General features: G+C 36.4%; 1 long non-coding RNA gene across 1 annotated transcript; it reads left to right on the top strand.

Moving 5' to 3' along the window:
• The first annotated feature begins 27 nt into the window (after positions 1 to 27).
• LOC142594954 (uncharacterized) lies at positions 28 to 11,164 on the top strand. Its single transcript, XR_012831654.1, has 3 exons — positions 28 to 111; positions 7,373 to 7,446; positions 10,768 to 11,164. It is a non-coding gene; the product is annotated as an uncharacterized LOC142594954 (long non-coding RNA).
• The last annotated feature ends 6,279 nt before the right edge of the window (positions 11,165 to 17,443 follow it).

The following is a 17,443-nucleotide window of genomic DNA, read 5'->3' as shown; positions in this document are numbered from 1 at the left end:
TTCTTCATAGTGTTCCTTTGCAGGATTCATGCTCACCGCTCGCTGACCATTATAGTTCATGCAGACAAGCACTGCGGAGTCATGCAGAGTGCTGAGGCAGCCTCCAAAGTGGTAAGAAAATCTGCTCGGACATTGTTATTTTTAAAGTGAAATTTTCAGGGAGGGCATGCTTTAGAGACAGGCAAAGTGGCTTAAATCCTGAAAATACTGGTTTGTATGACTTTAGCAGACCTGTGGAAGGTAGGGTGGGAGCAGTGAAAATCTTCAATAGTACAGGAAACATTCAGAATATCATTTTAGTACGTTTCGTTGATATTCAGGAGTTTAGAACAGAAATGTCTGTATTCCATGCTTATGTTTAAGCAGTATTACAACTCCATCTGCCATCTCCATCATGTTCTGTCCGTGTTTTCACTTACCAAGAAAGCAAGATGTATTCAAGGGTAAAATTTTCAAAAGCATCTAGCTGTTTTCTCATTGGCTTCCACTGTCGGCTGTACATCTCCATGTTCCATTGTATTTCCTGGCGATCATGCTTCTTTAAAGCACAGTGCTTGGTGAGTCGCTTAGCCTAGCTGCTATGGATATCCTGATCGTCAGGTTGCAAAGAAGGGAAGGAGCCGAATGTCTCCCCCATAACAACTGAATGAATTGCAAACAAGATACAAGTTTGCACCATCAAATCAGAACCTGGTATGCTAGGTGTATGAGACAAACAACTGCAAATGGGGCAGTGTTTATGCATTAAGTACAAGGAGGTCTGGTACATTTGGTTTGCATTTTAAATGTGACTGAATAATAACTGTTGAGCAGTTAATTACAAAGATCCTAACGTAAGACTAGCCTGTGACATGAGAGAAGATTGCAAAAAGAATGACTTACAAGTCCCTGTCTGGAAAAATGTCTTGGTAAAAAATAACAATCAAATGCTGAGGCAGTGTGATCTCCTAATGGAGAACAGGAAAGCAATTCAGCTGGACTGCCAACAAACAGGCTCTGTGGAGTGGTAGCTTGAAATATATAAAAGTGGAGATCCTGCAGCATGAAGTAGTACAGAATTAGTTTGTGAATTCACTGCCACCCAAACCTCTTGAGTCCATTTCCAATGTAAATTAAAAACAAGGCAGTTGAAATCTGTGGGAGTAAATGGGGTCAAGAGTCTATGCTAATAGCAAATTTTCGTAGTTGGTGTTTCTGTTCCATTTTGCTGTGTTGTCCCCATGCTGGGAGATAAGAGGGAGCTGTCCAGCCTCGGTGTTTAAGCGGCTTCCCATTAGGTCAGATCCTCACCGTGTCAGTAGTTTGTTTTAATGTTGTCTTGGTGGGCTGTTGCAGAGGCAAAAGGGAGAGGAATAGACCGATTTGTGTCTGTCTTAAGAAAGCTTTTAAAGATTGAAAAATGAGCCCTGTCTTGTCTAGCCCAGGAATAATAAATAAACCCAGGAATAATAAATAAAAGCAGGTGTGAGGTGTTGGAATTGAAAACAGCTGGATATGACGGATGTGATCTGACTTCTCTAGAGCTTTAGTCTTTAATCCCTGTGGCTCAGTGTGAATATTTCCCTCCTGATGCAATGCAGAAATAATAAATAGAACACGGCGTATGGAAGGGTTCCTAGACTGAGAAAGGAGCAGGGAACAAACCACAGCTAACTCTCTTTATGCTCACTTTTCTTTGCATATTTATACTTTGGCAACCTTTCTTAACGCATTCTGCTAATCCTCATTGTCTGTTTCTTGGTGTTTGCAGCAAGGCATGTCATGCTAAGATGAAAAAATTAGAAGCCTTTGGAAATTTGTGTTGCAGCTGGAATCCACCTTAATTCAGCGCTATATATTTGAAGATGTATAACGATGTATGTAGCTTTTGCCCATAAACGCTTCTTCCCAATTAAAGTAAACACTGAACCATCACTATAAATTGCAATTAAATGCCTCCCTGTACCATTAAAATGATCTGATATTCAATTAAAGTATGGAATCATCCAGCCTTATTCTGTAGCTTGAATCTTGTCAAACCCTGACCCTTGTAGTCTGCCAGAGGACGGGTTTGTCCACCGGAAAAACTCTGCCATGTAATTTAGAGAGTTCCATACAAGGGATGGATAGGAAGAGCAGTTCAGTTGATTAGAGCTAACATGGTAATTGAGATGACATCAAATGATTCATTACACTTGTCTGAGACAGCAGGATTCAAAAATAGGCATAGTGCAATTCTATCCTACCCAATAATGTTGTTTTATTTAACCTGGGTTTAAAATGCTTTGTATGTTGGAATGAATACTTTGGCATGGATGTGAAGTAGTATGTAAAAGAAACAAAGAAATGCCCGCCTAAGTAAATGATACGTGGGTTCTTTCTTTCATGTTTATTCTATTCCAAGAGTAATGATAAGATTCATCAGGGTCACACTTGGAAGCTGTCTCGCAAAGTAGATCATTTAGAAAAACATTTTGGCGCCCTGCTGTTTTGTCATATATTCCAAGCAGGTTGTGCCAAAAGAAAATTGTAGAAACTGCTGTCATAGAGTACAAAATCATTGGATGTATAATAGGGAGCCAGTGGCGAGAATTCATTATACATTCACACCTGCAGATAAAGAGCATCTAAAATTGGAAGTTTATTCCACTCGTCTTTGATCCTGATACTATTAGATGATACTAGCATCATCCTACACTAGATTCTGGAAATGGAGCAGATATGAATTCCATCCATTTTTTTTTTTTTAATGCAAGTCATTCTTTCTGTATAGCAACTGTATCCTGTATTTGGAGCAGTAGTTCTGGATACTGAGACTCTTGGTTTCTGTTGTTACATTGTATGGCCTTAGTCTCCTAGACATAATTTACCTTTTGTAAACTAATAATATAAAAATCACTCAAATTGTTCTGCTATCCTGAATGGAAGCTTCTAAAGTATTTGGAATTATTTCTTCAAGTTCTAGACATAAAATGGTATCTTTACATAGAATTTGCTAATTTAGGCTCTTTATTTATATTTGTAAATACATACCTCCATGTCAAGATACCACTTGAACAGTACCACATACTAAGACTAGGAATTCTCCTTAATCTCAGCCTAACCTTGGGAGCCCAGATTCTCTGTTTCAGCTGAATAACTGTGATTCTAGTACCCTGATTCAGGTCTTGCTGCCCAGTTTTAGAGATTAAACCCCAAATTCTACATGTGCTGGTTCCTTTCCTTACCCTGCAACAGATAAGTTATTAATTTACACTTGTATGTGTTCATAAAGAGCTAATTCAAACAGAACTACAAAATTTGGGCCAAATTTGTATCTTGTGTAAAATAGCCATGGTCATATTGAAATTACTTTTACTGATTGGTAACAGCTAAGTATTTCACCAATTGAGTCTAGTTAAAGATGAAAATCATTTGCTATGAAGAATGATCACAGCCAGTCAATTCTGCATTTCTGGATGTTTGAGAGCTAAATTTTCAGGGCTTGTATAGGGAATTTTTGCACAGCTCCTATGCCATGTGTAAAGGCTGTAGATACACCCTGAAGCATTTCAGTAGCCATCACCTGTGACAACTTGCATTGCCATGAAGAGAGTTTATAGCAAAATAAAGTAAAGATCTGCCACCTGAAAGTTCTAATTTGTACCCTGGGGAAAGTTAAAACAGGAATGCAGATTTCTGTCTATTGTTGTAAGGGAATTGATAGTTTACTCAGATGAATTAAGGCAATGTTATCTAAAGCTTTATAGACAAATACTCTACAAACATTGTGAAGGCAATTAAATATCTAACAGCAGTCCAATTAAGTTATTTCTATGACTAGATGATGAGTTACTGGTAGTTTATTCATAGGCAGCAATTTCAGTAAATCCTAAAGGTTACATACTGCACAAAAGAATCTAAATAATTCAAGGTCTGGAAGACCTTTGTTGTAAATAAGCATTCAGTCTGGACATTTTTTACCATATAGACTCTGTATTCAGCTAAGAAATGAGCAGTGCACTGAATTTTTCTGATTTTAATTGATGGGGAAAATGGAATAGGAGTAAATTATCCAGAATTAATTCCACTTGATATAAAAAGTCCACTTCCACAAGACTGTGCAGATTTACTTGCATAGTCCACCTTAATATTAGTTTGTGATTTTCATCCTGAAAATGTAGAGGAATTGAACCCATATCCATTGAATTGCATGCTTTTCAAGTAGAGCATAAAATAAAACTAGTAGTGTAGCACGAAGAGAGCAGCCAAAGTTGAAACCAGAATAGCGGTTTGCACGGAGTTGTGCAAGCTTACCATTGCCTTTGTTTCCCCAAGGTCATGATACCGACAGAAGAGTCGGAGTGGCAGAATGCACGTCTGCGAGTGTGGAGATGCCCCTGCGTTTCTGGGGGGAAATCATTAATACAGTTTATAAAAAGCATGCAATTCAGTTGATAGAGAGCTTCACCTCTAACGGGGAATCAGACTGGCTATCCCTACAACTAAAAGAGGCACGGTATGAAATGCAAGGTTTTCCAAATATGTAATTTTGGATTTGTACAAAGAGAAAACCGAACGTTAAAAATAAGATTTTATAGCTCAACAGATGAAATTACTTGGCTTCCAAATTCTATTCACCAACAAGGAATCCTCCTGGAATTTATAGAACAGCATGTCGTTCACAATGTATCGGACACATTTATCATTTTATTTCCTTGCGGAATATCTTCTGGTAGACTGAGATTTATTTTTTCTATATATATGACTGGCAAGATTCAGTCATTTCTACAGTATATTCTTTGGCAAATATTTGCTGGATTCTTTTTCGGCAAATACTCGTATTAAATCGTTTGGCGTTAGGAGAGGCGTATGCCTAGCCGTAGTTAACTCATTGAAAATCTTACAGAAAGTCTGTGGAACAGTTTTTGTTTGCCGCTTTACTCCATGCGTAGAGAGGGACTTGAAGCAGTAGTGAGCCTGCCCCCGAACTTCAGTCTTGTGGCAGGGTCCCCCGGGGGTAAGGCTCTCCCTCTTGAGACCCTCCCCAAAGGCAGCCGGGAGCTGGAGTGCCTTCGTACGGGGGGAGCAGACCTGCTTGCGTGCCCAAGTGCTCGTTTGTACAACTTCCAATGATGAACTGTGAAGACTTAAATCAAACTAGATGGCAGATCCTGCAGCCCCTCCCATGATATATTTGATCTGTGGCTGCTGAAGTTCTAACAAAGAAAAGAGAAAATGATACTCCATTTCTAATTAAAGAAGTAATTTTCCTTTGCAAATAGACTTTTTATCTCAGCTACAGTGTTCAGGATCAATGGGTTGTCACATGTATGTCTTTTTAATAAATGTCAGCTGAGATGACATTAAAGTGATAGACTGATCACTGTAATCAATGCTATTCAAAATTGCTTTATGTCTTAAATGAACTTGGTTCCTTTCTGTGATTCTCCTACAGTTCACATTGTCTGAGCAGTGAAGTACAAGGTTACGTCTTAGTTTGAAGTAAAAAGCGATGATATGGAATTAAATTTTTTTTTAAAGTTTTGCACTTTAACTCCTTTTTATGCAATTCAAAGGACCTCACCATATATTCTTATTGCAAAAAAAAAAAACAATAAGAGAAAAAAAATTACTAAGACTTTTATTTGCTTAGTTGTGTTATGTTAAGCCATGAATATTGACAAGCCAAAACGTGGAAATTACTCAACTCAAAGGTATCGGAATTGGTATTTAAGCATGAACATGTGGTTGATCTTAAAAGAATAACTGTTTTTAGGTTGTGCAGTGCCTGTACATTTAATGCCAAATGTAGGCTTATCCATATTATTAAAATGATAGTGATCTGGTTTGGTGTCCCGTAAGCCCACCTGCCCTGGCTTCTGACGAGGCGATGTCTGTGGAAGGAGACGGCTCTGCTGCCGCAGCTGGTGATGGTGCGGGAGGGCAAATGAAACACCAGAGAACAGCCTAATTCTGAACTAAAGGAATCGTTCCATACCATTATTCTCACAGCCTAATCAGTGTCTTTAAAATCTATTTCTGCGGAATACTTCAGAACTCTTTTCTTGTTCTGGATTTATTTTTTCAAAACCCTAGGGGTTCTGTAAAAACTCTCAGGATCCTTGTAAACCTTTTTATTTCTCTTAAAGTTGGCAGACTGACAGGCTTTAGTTATGCTTAGTGCTAAATTATTTATCTTCCTTTTCCCTCCTAGCCCTGACTTCTGAATCTTTAACTTGACTCTTGGGACATATCTTTTTTTTTTTTTTCCCCCTTAAAAGTGAAGTCATTTTTATCTTTTGTCTTTAGTGTCTTACCACAAAAAACGTACATGTAAAATTTGAATGTATAAGTATGTTTAAGATGCAGTATCTGATTTTTTTGTACTTGTAATTCTAAGTGTTACAAGGTAACTAGGTTGTATAAACCATTTTATGTTTCCGTGTATATGATTTTTACTCATCACCTGCATTCAGTAGTGGATCTCAAATTGATTTATATTTTTTTTAAAAATACCATTCCTATACTATCTCATCTCATGTGTTATAGAACAGTCTTGAGGCTTTCTCCTCTAGGATCAAAATCTTTTAATTGCCAAGAGTTTTTCAACGATGATGTTGAAATGCTGGTAAAATAAAGTTAAGCACATAATCTCCTTTAAATCCAGCTTCCTGTGAAGTACAATGTAGTGTCACTATATCAGTGCATTTTTGATGGGACATAAGCACACAGTTAAATACTGTCCTAATAATAATGTTGTGTGCTTTAAGTTATGTATGTCCTAATAACTTTCAAGTAGGAAAGAAGTAAATAAATGGTAGAAGAAGAGAGAACCTTATTAATTTTCATTGCTAATCATAGTGAGAAGTGTTTATTTTTACAAAATACAAGGATAACTACTTAAATACTAGCTTTTTTCAATATGTTTTAAGCTTTCTTATGTACAAGGAGTTTCATATACTAAAGTATCAACATGTATACTATAAAATGTGAATAATATGTACCTGATTTTAATATAAGTGGCTTTGTAGTCTGTAGTATAACATGGTTGTCACTGGGGTAGTACTTGTTAGACACTGCCTTATTTATAATTTTCAAAGTATAATTTTTCTCTCACAAATGTGTTTACACCTTTTTAAATTGTTACATCAATTGGTAATGTTTGGCTTATTTTGACAAAGACGACAGCATGGCTTCAGCATACTGAATGCTTTTGAAAATCCGGCCTGAAGGATCTGAAGCTAGTATATTGTTTTGAAAGTGGCCGAGTATTTCACATTAAAGTGAACAGTACAAAACATTATACAGGAAGAGACTTGAACTGTCTTATGAGCCAATAACAACAAGCTCTCATCAATATGTAAGTAAGAATCATTATTGGTGGTAACAATATATTTATTCTGGTCTTTAGATCTCGCATGACATCCAAAGAATACAAGCTACAAAAGGATCGTCACCTCATACAGAATTCTAAGACATTACAAGGTAAAGATCTTTTTTTTCCCCTGTCTGTGTTATCTTACTTATCAACCAAACAGCTGTAGAAGCTGGTTTATAGTATAATTTCAGGACTGAATGTATTGATAATGAAGATTATGCCAATTCTTAAATTACTTCTAGGATTAGTAAAGAAAGCCAGTCAAGTTTTCCTAGGACTTTTTCTTTCAAAACATTTATCTTTAGTGTCTTGATTAAGTGTCTAATATGCGAGGTATCTGACACTTCTGGGTGCTACTTTTAATTAGGATTCTGTTGTTTCTGGTATTCTCTAAAACCATTCTATTTATCTTGTACATGATTATAAACAAGATTGTGGGATTCAGTCTCCTGCTCTTACAACACCAAAAAGCAAAGTCGCGTATGGAAGGAAGCTTTCATTGAAGTTTACTTTGAAAATAAACACGTGGCAATAGTATGAGAAAGTGTGAATAAATGCTTGTTCTTAAGGCTACAGAGGAATAGGAGCAGCAGTGCAACGTGCTATCCACTGGGTCCAGGTCATCAGTTCGTGTCAAATAATGTCACCGAATTATGCTAGTGAGGTTGTACCTATTTGTTTAAGTCACAAAATTGGCAGTTACCGTCTAAGGGGAAATATTATTATCTCCTGACTGGAGGGAAAAGATTAAAAAAACCCAAATTTTATTTCCTTAAAATGGATGATGTATACTTGTTTCTTGTGCTGTAGCGAGTTCTGTTAGTCATTTTAAAAGCTCAGATATTTGCCATTTCTTGAAAAATATGACTGACAAAAACAGAGGCCGTTGTTATTGTAGGAGTCATGCTTTCTTGATATTTTTGTTACTGTGAGCTTAAAGCATCCCATGCATACAGCATAAGAGTAATGGAATGGAAGATCAGCTTTCTTTGCTGTTGTCAAAATGCACATTCTTTACAATAACCTTTTTTGGAACATATTTCCAAGAGGCACGATAAACTTCTCCATCACTTGGTGTCTATAAGCCCTGGTCCTAACTTTCCCTTCTGGCTTGAAGCTATGAATCTGCAGACATGTGAATTGAAATATGCAGAGAGTGTTCCAAATGCATCTTATTTATCTTGGATATTCTAGTTTTGTCTTTCTTCATTCCAAGTTGTTGACAAGGTAGATTTCCTTACCTTGTTTTATTAGGCTGTTCAAATTGCCATGCATGATACTTACTGAAATACTTCTGTTTCATTTTTACTCGCATTAGTATTAGACAGTAACTTTCTATTCTATTTTTGAAGTTGGTGACCTCTGAAGGATTTGGAACTCTGACACTTTCATTGGTGGAAAAGTATCTGATATAATATTCTGGAAAGCCTATGGCTCATTAACTTATATCTATTAATGGCTGCAAAATTCATAAACCTTTACATAATGATTTTCTTTAACTGTAGTACTATTAATTTTTATGGTAATTTTACTGTTATTTATGATAGTCAGAAGAGTCTGCTGGAAAAAGATAATCGCACAGGGCTTCCAATTTGTAGATCCTCTATGCCTTATAGTAATTGTTGCAGGCTCTATTAAAGATTAAGGAGGTTACAAGCTTTGACTTTATAAGGTGAAAGTAATTCTTTGAAGGGAAAGTTATATTATTAATACCGATTGAAATTGATTACTCAGAGCTGTAGTAATTCATTCACGAATTCCATTTGGCTCTACTTTAAGGGTTTAAAACATTTCTGTCTAATCTGAGGGATCCTAATTTCTTTTTGTCTGTCTGCTTACTAGTTATAGGAACTTCTACACTCTTTAAAAAAACCCACAAACACACACAGAGGCAGACAAAAACCCAACAACCCAGTATAATTAGAAACAGTTCAGATTAAAAAGTTAAATTACTATGTTATCTTTAAAAAATACTGGAGAAAAAACAATCTGCACTTCCGTTTATCTCTCCGCAATATACAGAATATAGAGTATTTCAAGACCTATACTGTACATGGCATACAGATATCTAAAAAGACTATCGTCTGGATAATGTAATACACCAGAAAGAGAGCAGCTAGCAGATATTTTCCATAAGGTGCATAGTAAATACCCTGTATTTTGATCCTTTTCACATGCACAGAGTAAAGCAAAGAAACATGTAATACAGGTAGGAGATGGTGAGTTTTAGGAGATGTTAGATCGTTTTACTTGGCATCCTACAGATTCATAGGTTCCTATAAGAAATACCTCTTCTGTTCATAATTCAGAACTAGCACCAAAAGCTGCAGCCTGAAGTCTCATTAAAGATTTGCATGTGAAGAGACTTCAGGGTCAGAGATTGATCGATCTAGAAGTTAGGATTTTTTTTTTCTAGTGTCAATGCAACGTATGTAGTATCTTAAAAATATTTGTCAGAGATGTTGCACTATTTCTTGTTTTTCAGTCTCACTGTGTGGGGGAAAGCAGTATTCTTTTAAAATTATTTCCATTGTGTAATATCTACTTTGATTTTCAGACTTTACAGCTATTGCTTTTTACACTGCACAACCACCATGCATTTCTATTATTTGAGTTTAGCCTTCCATCTGCTAAGGCAGAACAATGATTATCTTATCTATTTGTCACTGTTTTGAAGGCTGTCATTATTTGCTAGAAGATTTTGAACTCGTACGTCTGGTATGCATGGGCACTACAGATTCTGGGGCCATTTTCATAAGAGTCCTCAGTTGAACTTTCTCTATTCACTACTTTTCTTATTATTACAAATCTTGTAGTGGATTGGTGGCCCGTTTGTGTTCGTCTTGCACAGTCATGGCAGCTTTTCGTGGGAGCTGTGTGTGTATATATATAGGTACTCATCCAATTTTACATCTACGAATAGTCCCATAGGAGCTATTAAACCTGTTCATATTCATAAAGGAGAGTACATTTATACATGCTTATGGGACTTGGCCTATTGTTTATTTTATTATCTAAGACCTTTAGATAGAAAGTATGCTACAGATTCACCAGCTATTATTAAAATCCTATATTATTGTAAATCACTGTTTAAATTACCATTGAGGTGTCTTTGCTATTTTAACTGTATATTGTCTTGGGAGATTATTGTATATGCTAATAAATGATAGTCCTAATTGGTAGCACAAATTGTGCTGTCTACTCAATGACTACAGTTGTCTTCTGTTTGTGATTTAGCAGATATAACAGCATTTGACATTGGAATTGTATCATTTTCTTCATACTTTAGTACTTGTTATGATTGTAAATTTTTTTTCCTGTCACTTCTCTCTGTTTGTGTACTGAAACTGTTTTGTGCGGGGGAGGGTTTGCTTTATTCTTTCCCCATTTGAAATGTTTAATTCCCAACTTTCACTTATCTTTTTCAGGCCAGTATGTGCTTATGGTCCATGAAGTGACCATGCCCCCATTCTTGGGCCAGATTCTCTCACCTGCCTTCAAACTCTTGAATTTTTCCAGAGAAAATCAAAACCAAGATTCTTTCAAAGTCACCAGCAAGTAAAAAGGATCAAACCCCACAACCAGGGCTCTTATCCAACGCACACTGAAGTCAATGGAATTTTTCCCATTGAATGCAGTGGAAGCTGGATTCAGTCTTTGCATCCCAGTCACCCTTGTAAGGTTTTTCATGCAGGAATGGGGCTTCAGTTTTGGAAAATACAGTCTTCTAACAGCCAAGAAAATAATTGACTTAGAGATCCGTGTCGTGGTCATCTTCTTACTATTAAGATTTTAGAAGAAAAAAAGAGATACTCTCTGTAGAGATTTGAGATACAGATTAAAAATTTTTACCAGTTCTGGTTTTCAGTATAGGTTTGGGGGTCTTTTTGTTTTGAAGAATTTTGATCAACTAATATAGTAAATTAATTTTTGTGACAATTGTAATCACATCTCTAATAACATGTTCAGATTGTTTCATGCAATTCTCATTCACAAAGTACCTCTATTGCATGAGGACAGCCAAGGAACTCTCCTCAAACTGATAGAGAATCTACCATCTTCAAACAACCAGTTTTCAAAATAATTAATTATCAACTTTAAATCTTAGTGATTTTTGTGCAAATTTATCTAATGATTGCAAGCAACAGAGAACATTTTCATTAGGAAAATTATGCTGATGTACTTATCTACTCATATACATTAATGTCCATGTATTCACTGTATGAAGAAATTTTCACTTGAAGAATAAGGTAGGAATCCTCTAAAAGGCTCCTAACTTAAGTGCGGTGCCTCTGCTTGCGGATCAGAGATTGACAATATCTGTAAAGGGGAGGGCTAGAGTTAATTCACATCACTGAATCAAAATCCATAACTAGGCCTTATCTTCGATGTCTGTTGTTGAAGCGAACAGAAAAATTCAAAGTGAAGCAGATAAAGCACCTTAAATCTAATTTGAAGTTCTCCCTCGAGAGCCTCTTAGGGTAGAAATCAGCTTTGGAAATGCGGATGTGGCATTGTAAGGCATGCCCATGGCATTCCATGACTTGTAATGTCTTGACTTTTTTACCTTCAGAATACATCTGATTCATTTTCTTTGCTCCTTCTTTGGAGATGACCTTTATGATTTCCTTCACATTTTCTTAGAATGCAATCACTTTGTTTGAATGGCATTAGCAGTTACAAATAACAGCAGTGTTTGGCACTTTTCCTCAGCCTTCATTCAAGAATCTCAGACCTTCTGTTCCTGAAGTTATGGCCAGAATTTCACACCGAGATCCACTAGTTCACTGTGAAGTCCCAGGTTTAATGCAGCTGCATTATACATGACTGGGTTATGACAGTGGCCTTACTCTAATGGACTGAATGAAGGGTAAATGGATCGGTGGAATTACCTAGGGTTTTACCACCGGCTTAGTGCATATGTGGTGATTACTGTGAATCAGCTGAGATAACCAGTAAGTTCTTGATAACCCCATGATAACTTATCTCTCTGAAGTTGTTAACCCTTTAATCTCCCTGTAAGGATGGTTTTGTAGTTCTACAGATGGAGAAAGAGAAACTTGGTTAAATACAGAAGATCACAGACCTTGGCAGCAGAACCCAGAAATCTTGACTTTGGATAGTTCTGTTATTTTACATCTCGTTTTCATGAGATCTTCATTGATTCTGAGCATTATTGCAAGCCTTTTTTTAACTGTAAGAACAAGCCCCTCAGTGTGAAAAAAGTGATTTATCTGCAAGTATTGTAAATGTATGAGCTCCTTAGTATCACAGGTGTCTTGCTGCTTTGTCCCCAAGTAAATATACAGCTCCCAAATTCTTTATTAGCCAGAACTAAGATGTATTATGTCCTTTATCAAATACATGATCAACTGCTATGTATTGACCAAAAGATACATTAAATCCTGTAATCAAAAAGGCTTCATCCTTCTCTGGACTTTCCAGATTTTATCTCTTCATTTGCTTTTTGATGAGCAGAAAGCCTGGAGTATGAAGTCTTTGTACTGGTGGACCTTGTTAACCGGCCATTTGTGAAGTCTATTTTTAGACTCCAGAATAATGAGCTACATTTCCTATTGATGTAATGGCAGCTTTCACTATGAAGTGAATCCGTCTTGTGCTTTCGGTTCACTTAATCAAGTTTTAATAGCAGGCCTTCCCTAGGTTAGCTGACTTTGAACAACTGCATGCTCTAACATCATGTCTCTTGGGACAATGAGAACTACACAAACTATGTCTCTTAGAAAAGCAGGATTCTCTTTTTCTCAGGCTATCCATTTAGAAGTCTAATTTTCAAATATGTTATTTAAGCCGGCTAGATCACTATCCCTTTCCCTGCTACTGTGCGGACACCAGCTCAGTAAAATAAAGAAAAGATAAATTCCTGATAATTCTTTCCCCAGTGACATTTGTTGGATTGTGTCTTAGGCTTAGGGTGACTGTATATAAAAGGGCCAAAATCTCAAAATGTAACAATAAAAGAGATGTTTTGATATTTTGTAGTATTTCCATGCATGTTTCCTCTTTGTGGAAACTGCTTGCTGCTATGTGTTAAGTTTGAACGCTTCGTTTGAGGGTGTAGGGGGAGTAACGATGAGTTCTGCAAGGCAAGAATACTTAGTGGCTTGGCCTTTTATGTAGTAATTTAGTGTGTGGTACTCTGTAAAACCCCTTTTTTGAAAATTACTAACGTGCAGACAATTTTAGTGACAAGATTTGGATTTTGTTTTCATGCAAAGCTTAGGCACTTTGCTTAGAGTAATGTCCCTGGTGGGAAGCAATTGCTAGCTGTTAGTCCTATTTCAAGTGAAATTTTTAAATTTAAATTTCTGAATCTCTTGCTGGCTACCATCTTTCTTGAGATTGACAATACTTGCAAGTAGCAAGTCTCTCCTTAGCGTGGTGGTTGTGCAAAATGGATTATCGCAGTATACTTTAAGACTCAGTATGAAACAGGAGAAAGAACTCAAACTGAATGTTGCTAGTGAAGATACGCAAGAGACACAGCTACATCACATTTTAAAATGTCCTTTAAAGCATCGTAATGCAAACAGTCAGTGTGTCTCTCAGCATCAATATACCATTTTTAATGTACAACTAAGTATTGGTTTTATTCCTCCTTTGTTTAGTTTCTCATAATTGAATGCAAAGTTGGGGCTGGGGAGGTTACACAACAAATAATCTGTGATCTTTAAAAAAATGAATGACCTTCCTATTTTATAGTGATTTTATAGGATTACAGAATGTGCAATTGAAGCCAAAGCCTCCTTTCACGTACACAGCCCAGTGGTGGCAAAATAACAGACCACAACTAGCGAGAGAACCATTTATTCTGATGTTGTAAAACACTCCTAGGCTGTGGTGATCCAGAAATCATAGGTTGTATCAGCTGCGTTTTTATACCTTTAAAAGAAAGTTATTACATTGTCTAGTGTATTTGATATAAATTCTCCAGACTGTGTGAACTGTACTGCAGGTTTATAGTTTATTAAAATGTACTGGGTCAAATCCTGATGTCCATGAAATCTGGTAAATTCCTCCCAGACATATTTTTTTAAATAGATAATGTAAAACATCTGCTTTCTAAGTAATCTGTTTCTCATGTCAGTAATTACATTTTTATAGACATAGGTGAAATCTTAAATATGCAGTCTTCAAGGAAGTAGCATATTTTTAGAGACAACTTAAATGACCTTTCATCTCACTGGTTTTGCTTTTTGTTCATGTTGTCCATTCAGTTCCCCACTTGGAATTCTGTATTTCTGTATATGATTATGCCACTTAAAATGGGATCTTCATTCTTAATTTGAGTCTCTAAATGCTACAGTATTACAAACTGTATTTGACTGTTTTAGTGTTTCTAACTTTTACTGTTTTTACCAACATAAATTGTACTCCTAATGTGAAGAGTGCTCTTCAGTGTGCTTGAATATAACTCTGTTCCCGTTCTATCCCACAAACATTCCTCACAGATGACTTTTCAGAGATTTTTAAGAGAATTGGTAATTTCAGTGTGCATGCTTTGAACAGATACTTATTGTGATAATTTTTTTAAAAGATTTCTATATTCTATATTGATCAAATATTGAAGTATGCATAAGGAATTATGATTTCAGAATGTACATCATTCCTCAGTTGGTGCAGCTGATAGAATTTTGCTGAAGTGAATGGCATTGTATGAAATGTTTTATATTTGGAGAGAGGATTTGACTCTTATTCATATGTAGTAAGTTACTAGTATATGATATTTCGTGGAACTACAGCAGTTTGCATCTACTGAGGACCTGACCTACCTATCTTAAATTCATGCAACATCTATGACCTTTAGCTCAGAAATGCTTTTTCAGCTTCAGATGAAAAAAACTGAGGCAGGGAAAGATTAATAATTTTTTGATGGATAAAAATATAAAAATGGTAAAACTGAAACAGATACCCATAAGGGTGCTTTTTTGTGAGGTTTTTTTTACCATTTTCCACTTCTATTCCTAGAACTTTTAATTTCTTTTTCTTCTATCTTTATCTTTTTTTGTTTGCTTTTCTTCAGTAGAGTTGAAATTGGCTCCATTTTGTGTTGTTAGCACAGAGATTGTTCTGTTAAGCAAACAGAGAGGCAAGGAATTATGGCACAGTACTGGAAGTTACCCAAGCTAATCCATACCAGATACTGGATATTTTTTCAATTCCAGCAAAGCTAGTACCAGTTCATTAATAGAAATGCTCTGTGGGAGATGCAATAATCTATGTTTAATCTTAAAGTAAATCAATAACTAGCTGTATGTGTGTACTTTATGGCATTGCAATTTGGTTGTTCTGTCTGCTATTTTAAAATACTATTTAGAGAAATCAGTCACATCTAGGATAGCATTTCTTTGTACTTTATAATTTTTAGTGGTAATTGTATAGATTTGCAACAGAAGAAGAAAGAGGGATTCTAGCAGGAAATTGTGATGAAGGTGACCTTGAATTTGAAGTCTTTCTGCATTTTTACAAGTATTTTCCCAATCACTGTGGGTCTCGGGAGCGGAGAAGAAAAGTGAAGGTAATAAGAAAGAAGCAGTTCTCTTGGTTTTCTTGTGTACATGTGTTGTAATGAAGGTGAACCCAGGAAGCTGTTTAATGTTTTCCTGGCTTCTTCCAGATGTTCAGTTTTACTCTTTGAAACCAAATTTCTGTGGAGGAATGTCCCTATTTTATTACAGATATATACAATTTATCCCCTAGCTATCATGGTGACCAATTCTAATACGTTTAGAATTGCTGTTGCTTGGATCCCATTTGACTCTTCAGCCTTTGAAAAGGCCAGCAGGTAACATGGTTCAGGCTTTTTACAAGATTTTGATTTAAGGTTTTCTTAGTAGTTTAATGATATAGTTATTTTTCTTCTGTAATAGAAATGTATTCTGTAGCCAGTCTCTCCCTAATTATAGGTCCCAGCAGGGTCATAAGGAACAGATGACACTGGCTTGCATGATAAATTGTGGCTAGGAGTATGAAAATACATAAATAAGAGACCTCATTTGATCAGCAATCACCTAGTTTCAAAAGTAGTTTGTTAGCCTATAAACAGACATACAGTGGCCCAGCGTGGGGGCTGACTGGGGGATGATTCCATCTGTAGCGCTACAATCAATGACTGGAAATCTCAGATTTGTTAGTTTGGAAAGTAGAAGGAGTTTAGGAGTGTGCAGATACCTGTCTTCCTGGCCATGTAGGTAAGACACAGTGGCAACTCTAGATAGCACTTCAAGCCATCAGAGGAGATACAGTTGTCTAATATTCATTTTCCCTTCTTCCATGACAGATAGAACGTACTCTGAAAATCTTGATCAAGATAGGAGGTAGATGGCAGGTAATTCAGGAAATTAACCCAATGAGAATCCAAATCTGTACAGAAATGGTTTGCAAGGGAATAGGCCTTTTTTATTTTTCTTTGGCAAAAGAATCATTTAGTGATTTCCACAGTATTCCTCTAAAACTTTTGCCTCTTTCCTCCCCTTGGCAACCGTAGGCTGCTGAGAATGTGATACCATTGAGTAGTTTATCTGCTTCTTTGACACTTCTTTAAGGATAAAGCCTTAATTTCAATGTCTCTTGAGAGAGATTCCCTTAATATTGTATCAGAGGTCCTCTGCATTCAGAAGCAATCCTCTTTTTTTGACCAAGAAAAATATAGGACCAGAAGAACCCCAGCTCCTTTCATTACAATCCCAGAGCCAGAGGGAAGAGCATACAAGCCAAGAAATGACAGCATCTTTTCTATGAAGCTATTTTTTCTCTGAATGTCCATGCATCGTCCCTGTAGTCTTTGGACCTGACACTGCCCTGTCGGAATAAGATATTGTTTTATCAGTGAGCTTCATTATGGTAGTAAAATCTGTGAAGGAGAGCTTAACTCTTCCTCAATTTTCTTTAGTCCTGCAGAATTTCTTGAATACTGAGAGTCCCGTAGTAGTATTGAGAAGACAGATTTCCATATATTACAAGATGGTTGTTGATTTGAGAATCTTAGATTCTAGCAGGATGCTCTATTAAACAATGATATAGTCCACAATTTTTGAAGTAACTGACAGCATCTATGTACCCAGCCACAATGTGCACATAATT

Source organism: Pelecanus crispus, chromosome 15 (genome assembly GCF_030463565.1).
Source record: "Pelecanus crispus isolate bPelCri1 chromosome 15, bPelCri1.pri, whole genome shotgun sequence".
Classification (NCBI taxonomy): Eukaryota; Metazoa; Chordata; class Aves; order Pelecaniformes; family Pelecanidae; genus Pelecanus; species Pelecanus crispus.
The sequence above is the reverse complement of the archived record's forward strand: the minus strand, read 5'-3'. Positions and strand labels throughout refer to the sequence as shown.